Here is a 24,113-nt window from a genome sequence, read left to right on the forward strand (position 1 = left end):
CCGGCCCGTCCGCCGCCCGCCCGCCGCTTCCCCACTTACTGTCTCGTCGCCGATGCTGCGGCGGCGGGCCGCTCTGGAGCCGCGAGCAGGGCGACGCGGCGCAGCGCAGGGGACAGGGGCCGCGCCGCCAGTGGAGAAGTTGGAGGGCGCCGCAGCTGCCTGGGGAAAGTTTTCAGTCCCTTCCCGAGGCTGTGCCTCCCGCTTCACATGTTGGTTGTTGGGTGTGTGAGCTTTTTTTTTCTTCTTCTTCGTAATCCCCTCCTCTTTCCCCCCTTCTCTTTCTCTTTTCACCAACCCCCCCCCCACCCGCGCACTTACTCCCTCTCCCTCTCTTTTTCTCTCCCCCTCAGAGTTTTATTGTGTCTGATTTTTTCCTTCCCTTCCTCTGTTTTTGTCCACACAGTTCAGATTTCTGGGGTAAACAGGGTTTCAGATGGAGCGAGGAGGAGTAGGCAGCGCGGGCAGAAGGAGAACTCTAGCGGCGGTGGCTGGACTTGCTTCTTTCACCAAAGGGGTTTTTATGTACATTCATATTATACAAATAATATAAATATATTTATACATATTCACTCTTAACCTTCTCTCCCTTCCTTTCTTTGGCACCTCTACCCAAAAATTGTTTTGACATACTTTTAAATCCACAAATGCGTTTTGTACCAGTACACACGTGAGAGATCCATGCAGGCACGCTTGAGTAAAAAGCAGTACACACAAAGATTTAAACACTCATATCATTGTTAGGCTTTGGCAGTAAGAAGGTGTATGCAATTCTCGGTCAAGATAGATTTTTATGTGGGATGTACGTGTGGTAGTTTAGGTTGTATGGAACTGCAAAGTCTTTGCAAAGCATTGTTTTAAAATAACAAAATTGGTAAGATAATTTTAATATCTTTTTAATCCTGTCATAAAAAAGAATTGCAGAGATATGCTGAATCTCATTACATATATATGCAAATATGACTTCAAAGAAAAAAAGAAAAGACCATCCATTGTCAGTTTGGCCAGAAAAGCTACAAGTTTGTGTGAGAAGTAGGTTGTACAATTTATAATTTGTAGTTCTAGATCTGACCAGAGAAGATCTGTTTAAGAAAGTCTTGGAGATAAGCATATGTTTGATGTTTCACATGTTTTCTCCAATGACTTTTCTCCACTAGGACTTTGAAAGGAAGATCCATCAGCCAAAATTTCATACAGATTCCTATTGGATATATGTACCTGAAAACCACTGGGAAGAGACTAGAAATTTTGGGATTCTTATCCAATTTATCCATCTGCTTTCACAGCAGTTCCCTACAGCCATGAAACCCTATGGGGCAGCTCTACTCTCATATAAGGTCACTATGAGTCAGAATCGACTTGATACCACAAAACAACAACAACACTAAGTTAGAACTTAGGAGTGGGTGGTACTTAAATAGTTGGTCTATGATGTACACCAGTCATTGATGACATTATATTCCAGATGCCAAAGAAACAATTTTTTAACCCTTCACAGACCTTGTTCTGATACATCTGAGAAAGTTTTTGGTTATCTCAAGGGACATCACAAATAATGTTAATTCATTTTAATTTTAAGGATGAATATATGCCATTAAAATTCAGCAGAGGGGTTAAAGATTGTCAGAAAAAAATCAAGCCATGCCTGGTTTAAATGCTGGACCAGGAATTCCAACAATGAATTGCTTTAGTTTAAGTAAATCACCTTAAAAAAAAAAAAAAAAAAGAAAAGGTCTGTTAATTCATCTAAAAAAATAGAAGGATGGCATGGTTCTGTTTACTTTGCAGAGGTTGCTCAAGTGAGATAAGATCGTAGATGTATAAAAGGAAGCCTTTTAGGAAAGAAGTCACTGCACAACTCCATATTCTTATCCAATTATATTTTGTAGGCATCATTTCCACTTTTTTTACCTGGGTACCATCTCTCATTCTATCTAAGTTAGACAACATATACCTACGTTTCCTATGATTTTGCCTAGAATTTAATACTTGTCTCTATTTTCCCTTCAGAACAATTTATTTACCTCATTTGTCCCTCAGCTGAGTGATTATGTGTGTGTGGAGGGGGAGAGGGTGAATAGTTGGAGGAGAGTCCAGAAGACCAAAATAGACATTTCCATACAACCTAAATTATACCATGAGTTTATTTACCAGATCTGGAAGAGGAGGAGAGGGCTAAGAGGGAGAGAGTGAAGAGGGGAAAAAGAAGAGTAGTGGAACACAAGGAATGGTTTACGTCAACTCAATGTTTTTGAGACTTGATCAATTGTTGTTGAGTCGACTCTGACTCATGGGAGCTCCACGTGTGTCACAGTAGAACCGTGCTCCATAGGGATTTCAATGGCTGGTTTTTCAGAAGTAGATCACTAGGCCTTTCTTCCAAGTTGCCTTTGAGTGGATTTGAACTTCCAACCTTCCGGTTAGCAAAGAGCATTAACCATTTGTACCACCCAAGGACTCCTTTAGAGACTTACCCATTGCCATCGAGTCAATTCCAACTCCTAGCAACTCTATAGGACAGAATAGAACTGCCCCATAGAGTTTCCAAGGAGCAACTAGTGGTTTTGAACTGCCGACCTTTTGGTTAGCAGCCGTAGCACTTAACCACTATGCCACCAGGGTTTCCAACCTGCTGCTATCGAGTCGATTCCGACTCATAGTGACCCTCTAGGACAGAGTAGAATTCCCCCATACGGTTTCCAAGGAGCAGCTGGTGAATTCGAACTGCCGACCTTTTGGTTAGCAGCCGAGCTCTTAACCACTGCGCCACCAGGGCTCCTCTACCACCACCTAAAAGAAGAACCTATGTCATAACCCTCTTAATTCTTCCTTCTTATCTATCAAAACTCCCTATATTCAAAAGTGATCATATCACATTTTCTATATTCCACTTTGAGAAATATTATGCAAATGGAGAAGGCAGGGAGTGTTCAACAAATTAAGTGGAAATTTTTGTCTCTTTAAAAAATAAATCAAATTATATCCTTAACTTACACTGTACACCAAAATAATCCAAATGACTTGAAGAATATAATTGTAAAAACTGAAAACTATTCTTTAAAAGCTAGAAGAAAATATTGTTGTTAGGTGCCCTCAAGCTGGTTCCGACTCATAGCAACCCTGTGTACAACAGAACAAAACACTGCCCAGTCCTGCGCCATCCTCATAATCGTTATTAACTTGAGCCTATTGTTGCAGCCACTGTGTCAATCCGTCTTGTTGAGGGGCTTCCTCTTTTTCGCTGACCCCCTACTTTACCAAGCATGATGTCCTTCTCCAGGGACTGATCCCTCCTGATAACACGTCCAAAGTATGTGAGATGTAGTCTCACTATCCTTGCTTCTAAGGAGCATTCTGGCTGTACTTCTCCCAGGACAGATTTGTTCATTCCTCTGGCAGTCCATGGTATAGTCAATATTCTTCGCCAACACCATAATTCAAAGGCATCAATTCTTCTTTGGTCTTCTTTATTCATTGGCCAGCTTTCACATCCATATGAAGCGACTGAAAACACCATGGCTTGGGTCAGGTGCACCTTAGTCCTTAAAGTGACATCTTTGCTTTTTATCACTTTAAAGAGGTCTTTTGCAGCAGATTTGCTTAACGCAATGCGTCGTTTGGTTTCTTAACTGCTTTTTCCATGGGCATTGACTGTGGATCCAAAAAACATTAAATCCTTCACAACTTCAATGTTTTCTCCAGTTGTCATGATGTTGCTTATTGGTCTGGTTGTGAGGATTTTTGTTTTTTTTATGTTGAGGTGCAGTCCATACTGAAGGCTTTGATCTTCATCAGTAAGTGCTTCAAGTCCTCATCACTTTCAGCAAGCAAAGTTGTGACATCTGCATATGGCAAGTTGTTAATGAGTCTTCCTCCAATCCTGATGCTACCTTCTTCTACATATAGTCCAGCTTCTCGGATTATTTGCTCAGCATACAGATTGAATAAGTATGGCCAAAGGATACAACCCTGACACACCCATTTCTTGACTTTAAACCACTCCGTATCCCTGTGTTCTGTTCGAACGACTGCCTCTTGTTCTATGTACAGGTTCTTCATGAGCACAATTAAATGTTCTGGAACTCCTACCCTTCTCAACATTATCCATAATTTGTTATGACCCACACAGTCGAATGCCATTGCATAGTCAATAAAACACACTTAAACATCTTTCTGGTATTCTGTGCTTTCAGCCAAGATCCGTCTGACATCAGCAATGACATCCCTTGTTCCACATCCTCTTCTGAATCTTGCTAGAATTTCTCGCAGTTCCCTGTTGATGTACTGCTGCAACAACTTTTGAAAGATCTTTAATAAAATTTTACTTGTGTGTGACATTAATGATGTTGTTTGATAATTTCAGCATTCTGTTGGATCACCTTTTTTTGGAATTGGTACAAATATGAGTCTCTTCCAGTCGGTTGACCCGGTAGCTGTCTTCCAAATTTCTTGGCATAGATGAGTGAGCACCTCCAGTGCTGCATCCATTTGTTGAAACATCTCCATTGGTATTTCATCAATTCCCAGAGCCTTGTTTTTTGCCAATGCCTTCAGTGCAGCTTGAACTTCTTCCTTCAGTTCCATCAGTTCTTGATCATATGCTACCTTCTGAAATGGTTAAATGTTGACCAGTTCTCTTTGGTATAGTGACTCTGTGTATTCCTTCCATATTCTTTTGGTGCTTCCTGTGTCACTTAATATTTTCCCCTTAGAATCCTTCAGTATTGCAACTCGAGGCTTGAATTTTTTCTTCAGTTCTTTCAGCTTGAGAAATGCCGATGTGTTCTTCCCTTTTGGTTTTCTAGTTCCAGGTTTTGCACATTTCATCATAATACTTTATTTGGTCATCTCTAGCTGCCCTTTGAAATCTTCTGTTCAGCTCTTTTACTTCATCATTTCTTCCTTTCACTGTAGCTACTCTCCATTCAAGAGCAAGTTTCAGAGTCTCTTCTGACATCCATTTTGGTCTTTTCTTTCTTTCCTGTCTTTTAAATGACCTCTTGCTTTCTTTTTGTATGATGTCCTTGATGTCATTCCACAACTCGTCTGGTCTTTGGTCATTAGTGTTCAGTGCATCAAATCTATTCTTTAGATGGTTTCTAAATTCAGATGAGATATACTCAAGGTCTTACTTTGGCTCTTGTGGACTCTTCAACTTCAACTTGTCACTCCCTGGTCTTGAAAATATATGTGGATATTTTTAAGATTGCATGTAGGGAAGAATATCCTAAGCCCTAAAGCAATGGGGAGCAATGGGGAAATGTCACAAAATAAAAGACTGATAAATTTAACTACATAAAAATTTATAAATCCTGCCCTGGTGGTGCAGTGGTTAAGAGCTAAGATGAGCTATGGCTGCTAACCAAAAGGCTGGCAGTTTGAATCCACCTGGAGCTCCTTGGAAACCCTATGGAGCAGTTCTACTCTGTCCTATAGGGTCACTATGAGTTGGAAACCACTTGGCGACAATGGAATTTTTTTCTTTTTTTTTATGCGTATGTCAAAAACAAGTATAGTCCTACTGTAAGATATGTCCATTAGGGTTACAACTTTTACACTTTATACGGAGTTTCATCTAATACCCTTTCTCTGGCTTTTTTCACATCAATGAGGACTAATTTGGATTTCTTAGCACTCACTCATGAGCTGTAAGAGGGGAGCTTCGATAGTGCTATTTTCACAGGTCTACCTAGTTGAGGGAGTCTTGTTGGCTCAGTGGTTAAAAGCTATGGCTGCTAATCAAAAGGTCACCAGTTTGAATCCACTAGCCACTCCTTGGAAACCCTATAGGGCAGCTCTGCCCTATAGGGTTACTATGAGTTGGAATCGACTCCATGGCAATGGTTTTTTTTTTTTTTTTAACCTAGTTGGGGTCTCATGTTAAGTTCTCGTTTCAGAGTATTCTTGGTTTGTTAGTATATAGCAAGGATGAGTTTGTGCGTTGTGCCCTCTGCGATAAAGAATATGACATCTGTATCCAGCAAGTGAGAAGTTAGGGAGCCCAGGGGGGACTCCCAAACTTGAGGCTGGCATTTGCCTATTTGGCAGCCTGAATTTGGCCTTTGTCCTTGGTTCCTGAGACATAACACTGGAAACTTTGGAATTTAAGTGTCTTAGATAAGGACTCCAGACCGCACCTACCTAACAGGTTAGGTGAGGTGATGATATGACTGCGTTGGGGCTGGCCAGGCCAGAAAGACCCACCAGGAAGTACCTCATGATCACCTCCTGATATCCATCCACCCCAGGGAAGAGAGGCTGGTCAGGCCAGAAAGACCACCTCATGATATCAGCCTACCTCAGGGTAGAGAGGTTAGAGTTTGCATGATATAATGAGATCCCTAGTAAAAGCTCTGGACACCAAAGCTCCATGGGCTTCCTGGTTAGTAAAAGACACTCATGCATGTGAGAAGGTAGTGTGTCCTTTTTTAGGACATGGAAGCTTTGCATTGGGAACCCTCTCAGACCTTGCTCTGTGTGTCTCTTCTTTATGCTGATCTTGATTTACACCCTTTATAATAAAGCTGTAATCCTAAATATAGAGTTTTCAGTTAATTCTGAGTCATTCCAGCTAATTATCGAACCCAAAGGAGTAACGGGAGCCAGCAGGTCAGAAGTGAGGGGAGCTGGGAACCCTTGAGCTTGTGTGTGGCATCCTGAAGGGGTAGTGGGAAAACCCTGAATCTGTATCCAGCAGGCCAGAAGTTAGGGAACCCAGAGAGGACTCCCAAGCTTAAGGCTGGCATCTGCTTATTTGGCACTCTGAAAGATGATGTCCTTTTATCTTGTGAGATCTGACCTAGTTCTGGGTGGCTACAGTCAGAGAGGGAAGTGCTGTGTGTTGCAGCTGGTATCAGAGAAGTGAAAAAGCGGGGATTTGATTTATGCTGATTATTATCTCACAGCCCCCTAAAGTGAATTGTTTTATTTATTTTGTCGTCACTGTTCTGTTTTTTGTTTGTTTGTTTCTGTTTTACATTAAAGTTGAACTACATAAACTCCAAGTATATATGGACCTCTGGTGGCGCAGTGGTTAAAAACTACGGCAAGCTACAGCTGCTAACCAAACGGTCAGCAGTTCGAATCCACCAGCTCCTCCTTGGAAACCCTATGGAGCAGTTTTGCTGTGTCCTGTAGGGTTGCTGTAAGTCAGAATTCGACTCGACGGCAATGGCTTTGGGTTTTGGGTTTAGTATATATGTATTTTTTTTGTTTGAGAACATAGTCTTAAGTATGGTGTAGAATAGCTATGAAAAAGTTTCAGGAATGCAGATGAACGGCATATTATAGAGAAATTGGTGAACAGAAAGTGTTGTGTTATGGTCACTAAGGCAGACTAGTGAAGTAAACAGGTCTGTTTCAGTGGAACCTGGTGCTTTACATTAATGGGGACTCAAGAATTCATAGCATGGTTTCTAATTTGAAGTAACATTTTCAACTTACAAAAATGGTTTTTCAGTAACAAATTATCCTTTTAGGGTGAGAAGACTGTTCAAGTAAAATTAAAAGACAATAAAACTAGGAGACGGTATCTGCAAGAAATAGGACCAGAGTGATTTTCTTTAAATATAAAAAGCTATTCCACATTAATAAGATAAACATCAACATTCAAAACAAAAAAGGACAAAGGCCATGATATTCTATAAAAGAAGAAATACAAACTATTAAAAACACAAATATTCAAATTCATTAAATTCATTTTGTCAATAAAATGACAAAACCACATGACACTGCTTTTCTCCAAATGGCAGAATTGTTTTTCAATGATAATGCCATTGAGGGTTAGTGAAATGGACATTCTCTCATACACTATTGGTAGGAAATTGAATTGGTATGAATTGCCAAGAACCTTAAATATATTTATATCTTTGACCCAGGAAGTCCACATTTAAAAAGCTCCCCTAAACATAGAACCTGAAAGACAGGCAAAAATGTACGGACAAAAATGCTCATGTTACCTCCCTACCTAAAACTCTTCAATGACTTTCCACTGCATTTAGAGTAAAATCTAAACCTTATTCCTTGACTCACAAGGCCTAGTATCATTTGACCACTAAATAGTTTGTCCCCTACTCCTGGAAGATTCTTCCCTCATCTTCTCAAGGCTAATCCTACCCATTCTGCAGGTGTCTGTTCAAATGCCACTTTTTCCAAAAGGACCTTCCTGAGCTCCCAATGTAAATTAGGTCCTCCCTATATTTTTCTCTGTAACACAAGATAATTTGTGATGATACATTTACCTTATTGTTTATAGACCAATGAGAGGATTTGTTCTCCATGGTATATCCAGCCACCCAGTAAATACTGTTAAGTAGAAAAGTGCCACAGATGAAATTGGTGGTCTCGTTTGAAAGCAAAGCAATGTCAAGATTTTAGTGTATTTTTTAAAATAACATAATGCCAACACTATGGCTCTGTCATTCAGGTATTATAGTCCTTCTTAACACGTATTAATTAAAACTATATGTTAATTGGATCCCATTGTATTTAGGCTAATAGCTTAAGGCTGTGGAGTAAAGGATCTTGTAAATGCAGGTCTCGCACACACTGAAAAGAGCCATGTAATTTTCTTTATGCCCATGGATGTGGGGAGGAAGAGCTTTAAGTTGTTCCCTTCTTTATTTCACACACACACACACACACACACACACACACACACACGCACGCACATACACACACTCACACACACAGAGAGAGAGAAGAGGTATACCTGGGGTAATATTTTTGAAACATATGATTATACTTTTCTTCTTTGCATTTCCGTGTACATGATCTTCTCCCTAGTTAGTCCAACTCATCCTTGTACCTTGGAGGGCATTAGGATTGTTACCTCAAGAATGTATATAGAAGAAAAGTTACTATTCAGCTTCTGACATCCCAAATAGGTAATTTTAATCTGCAGCAAGATAACAGGTTTTCAAGCATGGGTTTGTTGAGAAACAATATAGTTCTCTAAATTATTTTTCTCCACTTTTAACATATCTGGAAACAAACAGGTATGGCATAATGGATCACTGAACTTTACTATATGTATTCAGGGTGGAGGCTGGGGATGAACCTGGGGGAGAGAGAAAGAAAAGAAACTGGTAGTGAGATGTGTAACTACCCAGAGTAGGCATTCAGAAACATTTGTACAACTAGTGAGTGAGGTTCATCACAATGTATTTTTTAATATCAATAAAATCAAATGGAAATAAGCTAAATTATAGCAATAAAAATTGTTAATGGGAAAAGAATATAAAAAGAAATATCTCTGTGATTTCAGTTTTGTTAAAGTATCAGAAGGAAATCCTGCAGAATGAAGTGTTATTAATGCCTCTTTGGGTTACAGGTATCTTTTTTAAAATATATTTTTCTTCATAATCAGGAAAAAGTGTATTAAAAATAGTGGCCTAAGACACTGGTTGTTCCCATTTATAGAACTATGCCACATAGGTACTCCTTACTTTAAAGAATATATGCTTTTCAGAAAAATGAAGTTGTACAAAATCTTATTTGCCGTTGGTTTCTACAGTTAGTACATGGTGGTGGGAGTGGATTTGTGGCCACAATCTATACGTAACTCCCATCCCAGAATTTACTTAAAGGGCAAAAAAATAGAACTGTTGGGCAGTTGAAGCTAGCAAAAAATGAATGTAAAATATATATGAGTAGTCTCCAAAGAAGACGCTCACCATAAGAAAAGGTTTATAAACATGTCACTTATCAATGAGACTAGACTCACGTAAAGTGATTTTCAATAACTGTTATCTTACACTCACTAAATTGTCACAGTAGCCAGGTGATAAAATCTTGTATGGACACTTATTGTATAAAACAGATAAAAGGTGGAGCTGCTCTGAATGAAGGGTGGGAGGGATGCTCTTTGCTCTCTGAGCCTTCAGTGACAGCTCCTTGGTATCTCTGAGAAGCCCAGGGCTTGGTACTACCCACTTTGAAATTTACCACCCCAAAAAGGAGAATCAGGAAGTAAAGACTTGTCTGTGTTCAATACTATAAAAAGCAAGGTTGTGTTATGTAAAACATTATCACAAGCAATTAGTAATAAAGTACGAAATGTTGCAAATGACTGTGTGTGAGTGTAATTTGAAGACTGCGTGAATTTAAGATTATCTTTATAATAACATCATTTTTAAAACTCATTTGCCTTTAGAGATCCTTCCTGACATGAGACAGGAAGGAATGGAATTAAAGCGTACATCCATGAGGTAAGCATTGCCCATTGGGAATATGTCACCTGAGTGAATGTCATGTCTTATATATGTTACAGCCAACAAATACAGTAAGGACCACTGTGTAATAAAGATACTGAAATGACCAATAACGTATCTGGCCTCTACAGAGGGAGTTAGTTTGTAGTGGTAGAGAAATAATTCCTCAAGTTTCAATAAAATATTTTGTAAGACTGTACAACTTTTAAAAATTTTATTCTATACTTTCCTGACTTTTGATTAAGTTTTTCCATAGATCTTGGTCTTAGATACTGATATTTTGGCTATGAATAAATATAGTTTCTTCCTACTTCTTCCAATAGTGAATTAGCTTTCCGGCATTTAAATTAGTACATAATGAGTTTGGTGGTGGTGCTTAGTTTCCAAGTGATGAATGACCTGTGGGTGATTAAAAAATCATGTTTTTGAAACTATAAAGTTGTGGTCTAAACCCTGTATGACAATTATCATTCATTAATGTTTCCACCTTTTTTCTCTCAGCCTGGAGCAGGCACTCTGCACCATTTTAATTTAAAAAAACAAGAAAAACAAAAACCTTTCAGTACAAAATAAGAGATATATTTTCATTGAAAGTACAATTACTCCACTGCCTAAGTGACTATTTTTGACAACATAGCAGCCGAGTAGCTGAGCTAACAATGCTTACCAGGCCTGCATATCAGTTCTTGTGGACTTATCCTCACCTGCACCAGACTCCAGGTGTTTCTTCAGTGTTTCATCCCTGTAGCTCCCAAAACACAGTTCTCCTTCTGCTTCTGTCCATGAATGTACAATATCTATCTAATAGATGTAAGTACCCACCTACCACAAGCCAAGTTAATATATTTCAGGAAATGTAAAGGAAAGTAAGACCCTGGCTTTTCACTGGCAGCTCAGACAAGATGAAAAAAGGGTGTGTGTATGTGTTCGTGTGTTTCCCATCAAAATTAAGATCCCAGCCTTTGTCTCTTCTCCTGCATGACACAGAAGAAATGGCATTAGAGCATTAAAGCACCTTAGTTCAAATTCCAACTCACTGTGATACCTTGGAAGTCCCTGGGTGGTACAAATGGTTAATACACTCAGCAAATAAAAGGTTGGAGGTTGGAGTCCACCTAGAGGTGCTGCTGAAGAAAGGCCTGATGATCTACTTCTCAAAACTCAGCCATTGAAAGCCCTATGGAGCATAGTTCTACTCTAACACACTTGGGGTTGCCATGGGTTACAGTCAACTGGTGGTGGTGTGAAACCTTGAGGAGATGATTTTACCTTTCTGAATCTCAATTTCTTTGTTTGTCAGGAGCATGGATTTTTGATATCAGATTGTTTGGGTTGGAATCCTGACTGCAACATTCTCTAGATACTGACTCAGACAAGTTATTTACCTCTTTATACCTCATTTTCCTCATCTATAAAATGGGACTAATACTATTATCCTGTTACATAGAGCCATTGTACAGATTAAATGAAATAATATATGTGTAATTTTCATAGTGCCTGACTGGAATAAGTGCTCAATAATTAATAGCTACTGTCATTATTATTATGTGTAAAATGGGGATAATAATACCCATTGTACCATGGATATTAAATGAGCTAAAAGAATGTAAAATGCTTGACACTTAAGAGACACAAAGCGTTAATTGCCTTCTGCCTCCTTTCGCCATGTCCTGGAGTCCAAGGCACAGGGACAATTCAGGTGCACAACTAAATTTTTTTTTCACTTTTTTTAAAATTGTGCTTTAAGTGAAATTTTACAATTCAAGTTAGTCTCTCATACAAAAATTTATACATACATTGTTATATGACCCTACTTGCTCTCCCTATATCGTGACAGCACATTCCTTCTACCCCTGATTTCCTGGGTCCATTCAACCAGCTCCTGACCCTCTCTGCCTTCTCATCTCGCCTCCAGACAGGAGCTTCCCATTTAGTCTCATGTATCTACTTGAGCTAAGAAGCACACTCTTCACAAGTATCATTTATATCCCACAGTCCAGTCTAATCTTTGTCTGAAGAGTTGGCCTTGGGAATGGTTTTAGTTTTGGGCTAACAGAGTCTAAGGGGCCATGTCTTCCAGGGTCCCTCTAGTCTCAGTCAAACCATTAAGTCTGGTCTTTTTACTAGAATTTGAGTTTTGTACCCCAGTTTTCTCCTACTTCTTCAGGGACTCTCGGTTATGTTCCCTGTCAGGGTGGTCATTGGTGGTAGCCGGGCACCATCTAGTTCTTCTGGCCTCAGGCTGATGAAGTCTCTGGTTTATGTGGCCCTTTCTGTCTCTTGGGCTAATACTTTCCTTGTGTCTTTGGTGTTCTTCATTCTCCTTTACTCCTGGTAGTTGGGACCAATTGATGCATCTTAGATGGCCGCTTGCAAGCTTTTAAGACCCCAGACGCCACTCACCAAAGTGGGATGCAGAGCATTTTCTTTTTTTTTCATTTCTTTTTTTTTTTTTTTTTAATTGTACTTCAGGTGAAGGTTTACAGAACAAATAGTTTCTCATGAGACAGTAGTACACATATTGTTTTATGACATTGGTTAACAACCCCACGACATGTCAACCCTCTCCCTTCTTGACCTTTTTTTTTTTTTTGGTGAAAATACACATAGCCAAAGATACACCATTTCAAAAATTTCTACATGCACAGTTCAGTGACATCGACTACACTCTTCCAATTGTGCTGCTATTCTCACTCTAGATGAAGGTTTACAGAAAAAAATAGTTTCTCATTAAACAGTTAGTACACATGTTGCCCTATGACAATGGTTAACAATCTCACAACACATCAACACTATCCTTACTCAACCTTGGGTTCCCTATCACCAGCTTTCCTGTCCCCTTCTGCCTTCTAGTCCTTGTCCCTGGACTGCTGTGCCTCATTAGTCCCAACTGGTTTTATGGGGCTGTCCACTCCCTGGCTGAACGGTGAACCTCGGAAGTGACTTCACCACTGAGCTAAAAGGGTGTCTTGGGGCCATACTCTCGGGGTTTCTCCAGTCTCTTTTAGGCCAGTAAATCTGGTCTTTTTTTTGTGAGTTAGAATTTTGTTCTACATCCTTCTCCAGCTCTGTCCAGAACCCTCTGTTGTGATTCTGGTCAGAGCAGTGAGTGGTGGTAGCCGGGCACCATCTAGCTGTACTGGACTCAGTCTGGTGGAGGCCTTGGTAGCTGTGGTCCATTAGTCCTTCAGACTAATCTTTCCCTTGTATCCTGTTCTCTTCACTCTCCCTTGCTCCCGAAGGGATGAGACCAGTGGAGTATCTTAGATGGCTGGCAGAGCATTTTCTTAATACATTTTGTTAATGCCAGTTGACCTAGATGTCTCCTGAAAGCATGGTCCCCAGAGCCCCGCCCCTGCTACTCTGTACCTCAAAGTGTTTGGTTGTATTTAGTAAACTTCTTAGTTTTGATTTAGTCCAGTTATGCTGACTTCCTTGTATTGTGTGTTGCCGTTTCCTTCATCTAAGTTAATTCCTGTCTATTATCTAGTTAGTGAATACTCCTTGCCCTCCCTCCCCACCCTCAAAACCATCAAAGAATGTCTTCTTCTGTGTTTAAACCTTTTCTTGAGTTCTTATAGTAGTGGTCTTATACAATATTTTTCCTTTTGCGACTGACTAAATTCACTCAGCATAATGCCTTCCAGATTCCTCCACGTTGTGCAACTAAATTTAACATGAAGAAATCTGAGGACACAAATGGTGAACAGTTGAAGAAAGTCACAGGTATATCCTCCTTGTTCTTCAGCTTTCAGCCTCAATGCTCCCTCAGGTCCAAAGGCCATCCCATGGACCAGATGCTGGGAATTACCAGGACACCTTGTTTCCAGCCCCTAGCTCCAAGCTAATTGTCTTTATCTGGAAGAGAAGAAACCTTAGCAATTTCAGCCTACATTGATCCCTTTCAAAGAACCCTGGTAGTACAGTGGTTGAAACACTTGGCTGCTAACGGAAAGGTCAGTGGTTTGAACCACCAGCCACACCAAGGGAGAAAAATGTGGCAGTCTGCTTCGGTAAAGATTACAACCTTGGAAACCTTATGGGGCAGTTCTTCTCTGTTGTACAGTGTCGCTGTAAGTTGGAATCGACTAGATGGCAACGGGCTGACCCCTTTCAGGGCTTTGAAACTGTAATCTCAACAGCCACTTCCTCAACAATCACCTCCGACTAGTTAAGTAATTTTGTCAAGGAGCAACCTCTCCAGGTACCCATTTTCTCATCTGTAAATGAGGGAGGTTTGCTAATTGCACTTTAAGGTCCCCTTTAGCACAAATATTCTATGAACTCTGCTAGTGCTGGAGTCCTGGTGGGGCAGTGGTTAAGAACTATGCTGTGCTATGGCTGCTAGCCAAAAGGTCAGCAGTTCAAATCCACCAGCCGCTCCTTGGAAACCCTATGGGGCAGTTCTACTTGGAATCGACTCAACGGTAGGGTTCTGCTATACTAGCATCTGTTCCTGGAAACTCTGTTGTCACTTTACTCTGTTCTTACTTAGCCCTTGTTCTAAGGTCTTTTATAAAAGCTCTTTTGTCAGATTTTTTTTCTGATTCAATGAAAACTCTTGGTTTCCTTTTTGTTTGTTTGTTTGTTTGTTTCCTTTGGTTATTTGATTTGTTTGTTGTTTGTTTTGGTCTAAATCTCTCATTGTACTTAATGATTCTTGGCCCCTCTCCACCAGACATTATCAGACTGCTTGGTTCTGTTTAAAGGGCCTTCTCCCCCCACCCCCACACCATGGAAGAAGATGCTGTTTTAAAGACTCATTCTTGGGTTCATGATATACAGAGTTAGAGGGGGGCATAATCACTGTCTTATCCTTAGAAGTCTCTCTTCTTCATTTAAACGTTTAAAATACCAGAAAAGGCCGCATTTACATTTTCATACACAACCTCCAACCTCTAATCAGGAATACCTTTTCAACATCTTGTCACTTTCTAGGGAGGGCAAAATTTACTCATTTGCTACATTATCATCTTATGAAGGGTTTCATATAGTGAGCTTACATTAAAATAAGAGACACCTATACTTACCCATCATTTTTCCAGTTGGTGTCAAATCTGCTACAACTCATGGTGACCCTGTGTGTGTCAGAGTAGAACTGTGTTCCATAGGGTTTTCAATGGTTGATTTTTTTGGAAGTAGATCACCAGGCCTTTCTTCTGAGGGGTCTCTGGGTGAACTCCAACCTCCAACCTTTTGGTTAGCAGCTTTTACCTGTTTACTGCATAGTTAATGGACTCCCTACCCATCATTGGAGCCCTGGTGGCGTAGTGGTTAAGAGCTCGGCTGCTAACCAAAAGGTCAGCAGTTCAAATCCACCAGCTGCTCCTTGGAAACGCTATGAGGCAGTTCTACTCTGTCCTATAGGGTTACTATTAGCCAGAACTGACTCTATGGCACCTAACAACATCAACAACCCATCATTACTAAGGTTTACTCTTAGTAATGGTGGATGAACAGTTCTGGCCATATGAAACCGAAATTATTGTTGTTAGCTGCTGTCAAGGGGATTCTGGAGCATGGTGACCCGATGTGTTACAAAGTAGAACTGCTCTTGATGGTATTTTTTGGCTGTAATCTTAACAGAATGAGATCTCCAGGCCTTTTCTTCCACATAGGAACTGCATAGAGGCAGTTTATAGAAATTCTTTTCTCTCAATACCACCTATTTGTGGTGACAAATAAGAACTTGAATTTTTTAAAACCCAGTCCTGTAGTACATAGTATTTTCCACTGGTACTTTTGTAATTCTTGTATATCTTGTTCTGCAGGATCCTCCTTTTTAAAAAATATTCAAAGAAGCTTTCTTTTAGGTTAGGATAATCTGATGTAAATTTAAAACTGATGTTACCTTTATGTGTGTTTAGGTTTGTAATACCAATGAAGCAGAGAGAAATTTTAAAAAGTCCTAGGGGACAGGAACATTTTAAGGTAAAAATTCTAAATAAATAGTTTATAAGCAAAGTTTCTCATTGAGGTAGTGAAATATAAAATGTCCTCTTGTGTTCTTACATTCTCTCTATTATTTGAAGGAAAGTGTCTCTCACTAAATTGCCCAATGATAAACTCCTTAAACAGCCAAGGAAAAATATATAAAACATTTTAGATCTCTCAGGGGAAATATGTAGGAAGTAAAAGTCTAGGGGAAAAAATGAAATGAAAAGTAAATAATTATAGTCCTAAATTATACTTTCTAAGAAATTATTTCAGTCAAAAATATTTCCTAAATTATCTGGTCATTGTCTCTGCATCTACAGTTTAATTGGTTTTGTTTGATTCTGCTCAATATTGAGATAAAATGGGAGAAAAGCTGTAAAGAGCACAACTTCCTTTTTTTCCTTTTTAATTTAACAACACTGAATTTCAAACACAGGAAGGTCTGCTTCTCTCACTTCTACATGGGAAAAACACTGCCATTCTTTCTGTGCCTGGCCTTTTGTCCTTTAGTCCTGCCACCTCTTGCCATTGGGGCTCTTTCTGCCCTCCCTCTAAGCTGGCTAAGCCCTGTGTTAATTTTTCACACGCAATGTTATTCAAGGGCTGATTGCCCTTTCTTATTTGTTTGTTTGTTTTTTTTCATCCCTATCTTGACAACTCCTCCATAATATGGGCAAAGAGGTAGAAGAAAAAGTAAAATTTAGCACTTTTTTTTAGTTATAATTGTGTTTATTTTAAAGGACAGCTGCTGAAAGAGAAATAATTGAATCTATAGATTACAACAAGATTTAGGGATGATTATAGAATTTCTTATATTCTTACAAATTACTGAGTGCTGATTATAAAACTGTTTTAGTGGATACTCCATTCTAGGTAAGTCTGCTGATGTAATAAAAACATGCTGCTTGTTTTAAATGCACATGTATTTATTTCTATTTAATATTTAACCAAGGGTTTCTACTAGAGGTGTTTAGCTGTTATGTGTTAAGTACATTTGGAGCCCTTTAGGTAAATGGCATATTTGTGTTATTTAACAGCATGGTTAAATAAACTGCGATTTGTTCATAGGATAGGATCTATGTAGCCATTAAATGTAATGTTTATAAAGATTATTTTTCAATGTTAAGCAAAAAAATAACATATACATTAAAATAAATGATTGCAACCATATAAAAATAAATATACATATTAATAGAAAAAGATCAGAAGGAAATACAATAAAATATTAACTATATTAATCTGTCAAATAATATTATATGTGATTTACTTTTCCTTTTTTACTTGTTTATTCTCTTAAGCTTGTATTCATTTTACAATTATAAAAAAAATTCTAAAAGTAAAATATTTGATTTTAGAAAATGTGCTGTATATCTTTAAATGATATTTATTTAATAATGAGGACACCCTCAAAAGCACCATACAATCCATATAACAGAAAATTTATTTCCTATCAAAATTTCTATAAATACATTTATTCAGTTAAATGAGATACAAGTCTATTGGTCATAGTGATATTATTTTGAAGCCATTTTTATAGGTCAAGGAAATTGAATACTGGCATTTTCATATGGTTTAGCCTACTAGCACTAGGGTTTCAGATTCCCTGTATATGATTTTGGAAAAATAAAAGTAAAAATGAAGCCAGATATAAGTGTGTTCTTTATAAAAATGGTAATCTAATACAATAAGCAGGAGTCCAGTTAGAAGAAAGTGCGCAAGATAGCTTTTCATATAAGTTTTCCCTCAAATTCAACTTTTAAAAGTCACTTCAATATTTTATGATGAAAATTATAGTGGTTGTTGAAATCATTGAGTTCCTGGGTTAACATGCTTGGCTGCAAATTGAAAGGTTAGAGGTTCAAGTCCATCGAGAGGCATCTTGGAAGAAAGGCTTGGTGATCTACTTCCAAAAAATCAGCCACTGAAAACCCTATGGATCACAATTGTCCTCTAATACACATGGGATAGCCATGAGTCCAATGCCTTGATGGCAACTGGTTGGTTGAAATCAAACTGCTCATGAACGTAAGAAACTCTTTAGATGATGGTAAGGAGTTGTAGTTAGAAAATTTGTTTTTCTTATGCATTTTCCTTGATTGTTAAATCTCTTTCATGATGAGGACCTTTATTCATAAAACTGAAATATTGTGAATACTATACAGTAGGAACTGTGGAGCCTTTACTGCCCTAGCTCATTCAGTCTTTAACAACTGATAACTTTATTATTCACATTTTACTCATGAGAATACTGAGATTTAGAAAGATAAAATGTCTTGCCTAGGGCAGAGCTGGCAAGTGACCATGCTCAGTCTTGAATCCAGGTTTCTTTAGTGACAAAATCTGAGCTCTGGGCTCTTAATCACTATTCCTGGTAGTCAAGATTCTTCTCTGGAAGCACTAGTTTGATGATGACAGATGCAAAGAAGGAATTATAAAGTTATGGACAGTTATGAAAGCTAAAACTATTACATTCTCTGAATAAATCTTTCTAGCAAAATATTTACTTTAAAAATTTAGCCTGGATGGCAAGTTTTAAATTGTAATTGAATAGAAATATTTTTATTATTGCTAGTTTTATAAAGTCACATTCATCTTTGTTAGTATGTGTTATGGATTGAATTGTGTCCCCCAAAACTATGTGTTGTAAGTCCTGCTATACCTGTGGTCATAATCCCTTTTGAGAATAGAGTTTTCTTTGTTACATAAATGGGGCAGTATTACTGTAGGGTATGTCTTAAATCAATCTCTTTTGAGATATAAAAAGAGCAGACGGAGCAAGCAACTAAGCAAGCAAGCAGAGATGGAAGATGGATTCATGGACACGAATACATGAGCAGAAGCTGAAAAGAGACAAGAACCTTCCCCCAGAACTGACAGAGAGAGAAAGCCTTCCCCTAGAACTGGTGCCCTGAATTTGGACTTCCAGCCTCTTAAACTGTAAGAAAATAAACTTCTGTTTGTTAAAGCCATTCACTTGTGGTATTTCTGTTATAGCAGCACAAGGTAAGTAAGACAGTATGTGACTGTGTGCAGTATCCCAGAGAGCAGATGTTTTCATGCTAGAGAATTTGGTTCAGATTTGAGTCTACATAGTTTGCCAGTTGCTTTTGTGATGCTATATAGATAATGTAAAGATTTGTTAAATTTGAGAATAGAAGCAATAAGTGAAACTAATTTTAGTATGAAAGGTAAAATTTAAAATGAAAGGTATAAAAGAAAAAATTAATGCACATACATCACACATAACCAAACTGAAGAAATTCATTAAAATAGTTTTTTCTTCATCTCTGTTAAACTCAATTCACTAGATTTATTCTTAAAACTTGATGTACATAAAAAAAAAAGCTCAACGTCATTAGCTCATTAGGAAAATGGCAAATCAAAATCACAATGAAATACCACCTCACATCCACTAGGATGACTATTATCAGAAAAACGGAAACTAACACAGGCATCCGTCAGAGATATTGCAGGTTTGGTTCCAGACCACCACAGTAAAATGAATATCGCACTAAAGTGAGTCATATGAATTTTTTTGGTTTTCCAGTGCGTATAGAAGTTTTGTTTATGTTATATTGTAGTCTACTAAGTATGCAATAACATTATGTCTAAAAAAAATTTACATACCTTAACTAAAAGATGCTTTATTGCAAAAAAAATTGCTGACCATTGTTTGAGCCTTCAGTGTGTTGTAATCTTTTTGCTGGTGGAGGGTCTTGCCTCCATGTTGATGGCTGCTGATTGATCAGGGTGGTAGTTGCTGAAGGTTGGGGTGGCTGTGGCAATTTCTTAAAATAAGACAACAGTGAAGTTAGCCACATCGATTGACTCTTCCTTTCACAAAAGATTTCTCTATCATGCAATGCTGTTTGATAGCATTTTACCCACAGTAGAATTTCTTTCAAAATTGGAGTCAATCCTCTCAAACCCTGCTGCTGCTTTATCAACTAAGTTTATATAATATTCTAAATCCTTTGTTGTCATTTCAATAATATTCACAGCATCTTCACCAGGAGTAGTTTCCATCTAAGGAAACCACTTTCCTTGCTCATCCATAAGGAGCAACTCTTCATTCATTTAAGTTTTATCATGAGATTACAGCAATTCAGACACATCTTCAGGCTCCACTTCTAATTCTAGTTCTTTTGTTATTTCCTACACATCCGCAGTTGCTTCTCCACTGAAGTCTTGAAACTATCTAAGTCATCCATGAGAGTTGGAGTCAACTTCCTCCAAAACCCTGTTAATGTTGATATTTTGACCTCCTCCCATGAATCACGAATGTTCTTAATGGCATCTAGAACGGTGAATCCTTTTTCAGAAAGTTTTCAATTGACTTTGCCCAGATCCATCAGAAGAATCACTGTCTGTGGTAGCTATAGCCTTACAAAATGTATTTCTTAAATAATAGGACTTGAAAGTCAAAATTACTCCTTGATCCATGGGCTGCAGAATTGATGTTGTGTTAGTAAGCATGAAAACAACATTAATCTCCTTGTACATCTCCATCAGAGCTCTTGAGTGACCAGGTGCATTGTCAATGAGCAGTAATATTTTGAAAGGAATCTTTTTCTGAGCAGTAGGTCTCAACAGTGGGCTTAAAATATTTAGTAAACCATGTTGTAAACAGATGTGCTGTCATCCAGGCTTTATTGTTCCATTTATAGAGCACAGGCAGAGTAGATTTAGCATAATTCTTAAGGGCCCTAGGGTTTTCAGAATGGTAAATAAGCATTGGCTTCAACTTAGAGCCACCAGCTGCATCAGCCTGTAACAAGAGAGTTAGCCTGTCCTTTGAAGCTTTGAAGCTGGACATTGTCTTCTCCTCTCTAGCTATGAAAGTCCTAGATGGGATGTTCTTCTAATAGAAGACTGTTTTGTCTACATTGAAAATCTGTTGTTTAAAATGGGACTAATGAGGGACAGCAGTCCAGGGACAAGGACTAGAAGGCAGGAGGGGACAAGAAAGTTGGTGATAGGGAACCCAAGGTTGAGAAAGGACAGTGCTGACATGTTATGGGGTTGTTAACCATTGTCATAGGGCAATATTGTACTAACTGTTTAATGAGAAACTATTTGTTGTGTAAACCTTCATCTAAAGTACAAAAAAAAAAAAAAAAAGAATTATCTATGTGAGATCAAATTGACAACAGTAACTTAAAAGGTTTGATGGGAAGCCTAGGGGGCAGTGAGTTGAAGATAATGGTGAAGGAATAAATTGGAAAAGGATGGTGAGATTAGCAGCACAACTGGAAAAATGTAATTGATGTCACTGAATTCTACATGTAGAAATTTTTGAAATGGTGTATCTTTTGCTATGTATATTTTCACCAACAAAAAAAAAAAAGCAAAGGTCCTCCAGGGTTGAGAAGGGAGAGTGTTGACATGTCATGGGGTTGTTAACCAATGTCATAAAACAATACGTGTACTGACTGTTTAATAAGAAACTATTTGTTATATAAACCATCTAAACTACAATAAAAGAAAAAAAAGAAAATCTGTTGTTTAGTGTAGCCACCTTCATCAATTATCTTAGCTAGATCTTCTGGATAATTTGCTGCAGCTTCTGCATCAGCACTTGCTGCTTCACCTAGCACTTTTGCTATGGAGACTGCTGCTTTCCTTAAACCTAATGAACCAACCTCTGCTAGCTTCAGACTTTTCTTCTGCAGCTCCCTCACCTCTCTCAGCCTTCATAGATTTGAAGAGAGTTAGGGCCTTGCTCTAGATTAGGCTTTGGCTTAAGGGAATGTTGTGGCTTGTTTGATCTTCTATCCAGGCCATTAAAACTTTTTCCGTATCAGCATTAAGGCTATTTCGCTTTCTTATCACTAGAGTAGCACTTTTCATTTCCTTCAAGAACTTTTCTTTTGCATTCACAATTTGGTTAACTGTTTGGTGCAAGAGGCCTAGCTTTCGGCCTATCTCAGCTTTCGACATGCCTTTCTTACTAAGCTAAATCATTTCTAGCTTTTGATTTAAAGTGAGAGAAGTGCAACTCTTCCTTTCGCTTGAACACTTAGAGGCCATTGAGGACTTATTAATTGACCTAATTTCAATATTGTCATGTCTCAGGGAATAGGGAGGCCTGAGAAGATGGAGAGAGATGGGAGAACGGCGGGTCGGTGGAGCAATCAGAACACACAACATTTGTCGATAAAGTTTGCTGTCTTATATGGGTGTGCTTCGTGGCACCCCAAAACAATTACAATAGTAACATCAAAGATCACTAATCACAGATCACCATAACAGATACCATAATAATGAAAATTTTGAAATATTGTGAGAATTACCAAAATGTGACACAGAGACACGAAGTGAACACATGCTGTTGGAACAATGGCACCAATAGACTTGCTGGAGGCAGGTTGCCACAATCCGTCGTTTGTGAAAAAAAAATGCAGTAAAGTGAAGCACAATAAAATGAGGTATGCCTGTAAGTGTTGGTGAGGATTTGGAGAATATAGAACATTCACCCATTGCTCATGGGAATGTAAAACGGTGCAGCCACTTTGGAAAACACTATACTGTTCCTCAAAAAGTTAAACATAGAATTACTACATGACCCAGCAATTCTACTCCTAGGTATATATCCAAGAGACTTGAAAGCAGGGACTCTTAACAGATATGTATACACCAGTGTTCATTAAACTGTTATTCACAATAACCAAAAGGTAGAAACAACCTGAGTGCCCATCATCAGATGAATGGATATATCCATGAATGTAATATTATTCAGCCATAAAGAGAAATTAAATTCTGATACAGGCTATGTTATGGATGAACCCTGAAAACATTATGCTTAGTGAAATAAGTCAGACACAAAAGAATACATATAGTGTGATCTCACTTACATGAAATATCTATAATAGGCAGATGCATAGACACAACAGTTTACTAGTGGTTACCAGGGGAAGACCGTGATGGGAGGTTTTGGCTGAAGAGGTACTGAGTTTCTGTATGGGGTGATGTAAAACTTTTGGAAATGGATACTGGTGTTGGTAGCACAACATGATGAAAATAATGTCACTGAATTATATACATGTTGTTGTTGTTGTTAGATGCCATCCAGTCAGTTCTGACTCACAGCAACCCTACGTACAACAGAATGAAACACTGCCCAGTCCTGCACCATCCTCACAATCATTGTTATGCTTGAGCCCATCATTGCAGCCACTGTGTCAATCCATCTCGTTGACGGTCTTCCTCTGTTTCACTGACCCTCTCCTTTACCAAGCATGATGTTCATCTCCAGGGACTGATCCCTCCTGATAACATGTCCAAAGTATGTGAGACATAGTATGTAACTCTTCTGTTCAGCTCTTTTAATTCATCATTTCTTCCATTTGCTTTAGCTATGCAACGTTCAAGACCAAGTTTCAGAGTCTCTTCTGACATCCATTTTGGTCTTTTCTTTCTTTCCTGTCTTTTTAATGACCTCTTGCTTTCTTCATGTATGATATCCTTGATGTCACTCCACAACTCATCTGGTCTTCAGTCATTAGGGTTCAACGTGTCAGATTTATTCTTGAGATGGCCTCTAAACTCAGGTGGGATATACTCAAGGTCGTACTTCGGCTCTTGTGGACTTGTTTTAATTTTCTTCAGCTTCAACTTGAACTTGCATATGAGTAACTGATGGTCAGTTCCTCAGTCAGACCCCGGCCTTGTTTTGACTGATGACATTGAGCTTTTCCATCATTTCTTTCCACAGATGTACTCGATTTGATTCCTGTGTATTCCATCTGGCGAGGTCCACATGTATAGTTGTCATTTATGTTGTTGAAAAAAGGCATTTTCAGTGAGGAAGTCATTGGTCTTCCAAAATTCTGTCACACGATCTCTAGCATCGTTTCTATCAAGAAGGCCATATTTTCCAACTACTGATCCTTCTTCTTTGTTTCCAACTTTTTTTTTTTTTTAATTGTACTTCAGGTGAAGGCTTACAGAACAAATAGTTTCTCATGA

The 24,113-nt window shown here is 38.5% G+C and overlaps 1 protein-coding gene across 1 annotated transcript in view; it reads right to left on the minus strand.

Annotated features, from left to right (window-relative positions):
• ZMYND11 (zinc finger MYND-type containing 11) overlaps positions 1–248 on the minus strand; it is a 160,685-nt gene extending 160,437 nt beyond the window's left edge. The window contains exon 1 of the mRNA XM_023740168.1: positions 40–248. The gene's annotated coding sequence lies outside the window, so the exon portion shown is untranslated. The remainder of the gene's footprint in view (positions 1–39) is intronic.
• Positions 249–24,113: the final 23,865 nt, after the last annotated feature.

This window comes from Trichechus manatus, unplaced genomic scaffold (genome assembly GCF_000243295.1).
Source record: "Trichechus manatus latirostris isolate Lorelei unplaced genomic scaffold, TriManLat1.0 scaffold00149, whole genome shotgun sequence".
Taxonomy (NCBI): Eukaryota; Metazoa; Chordata; class Mammalia; order Sirenia; family Trichechidae; genus Trichechus; species Trichechus manatus.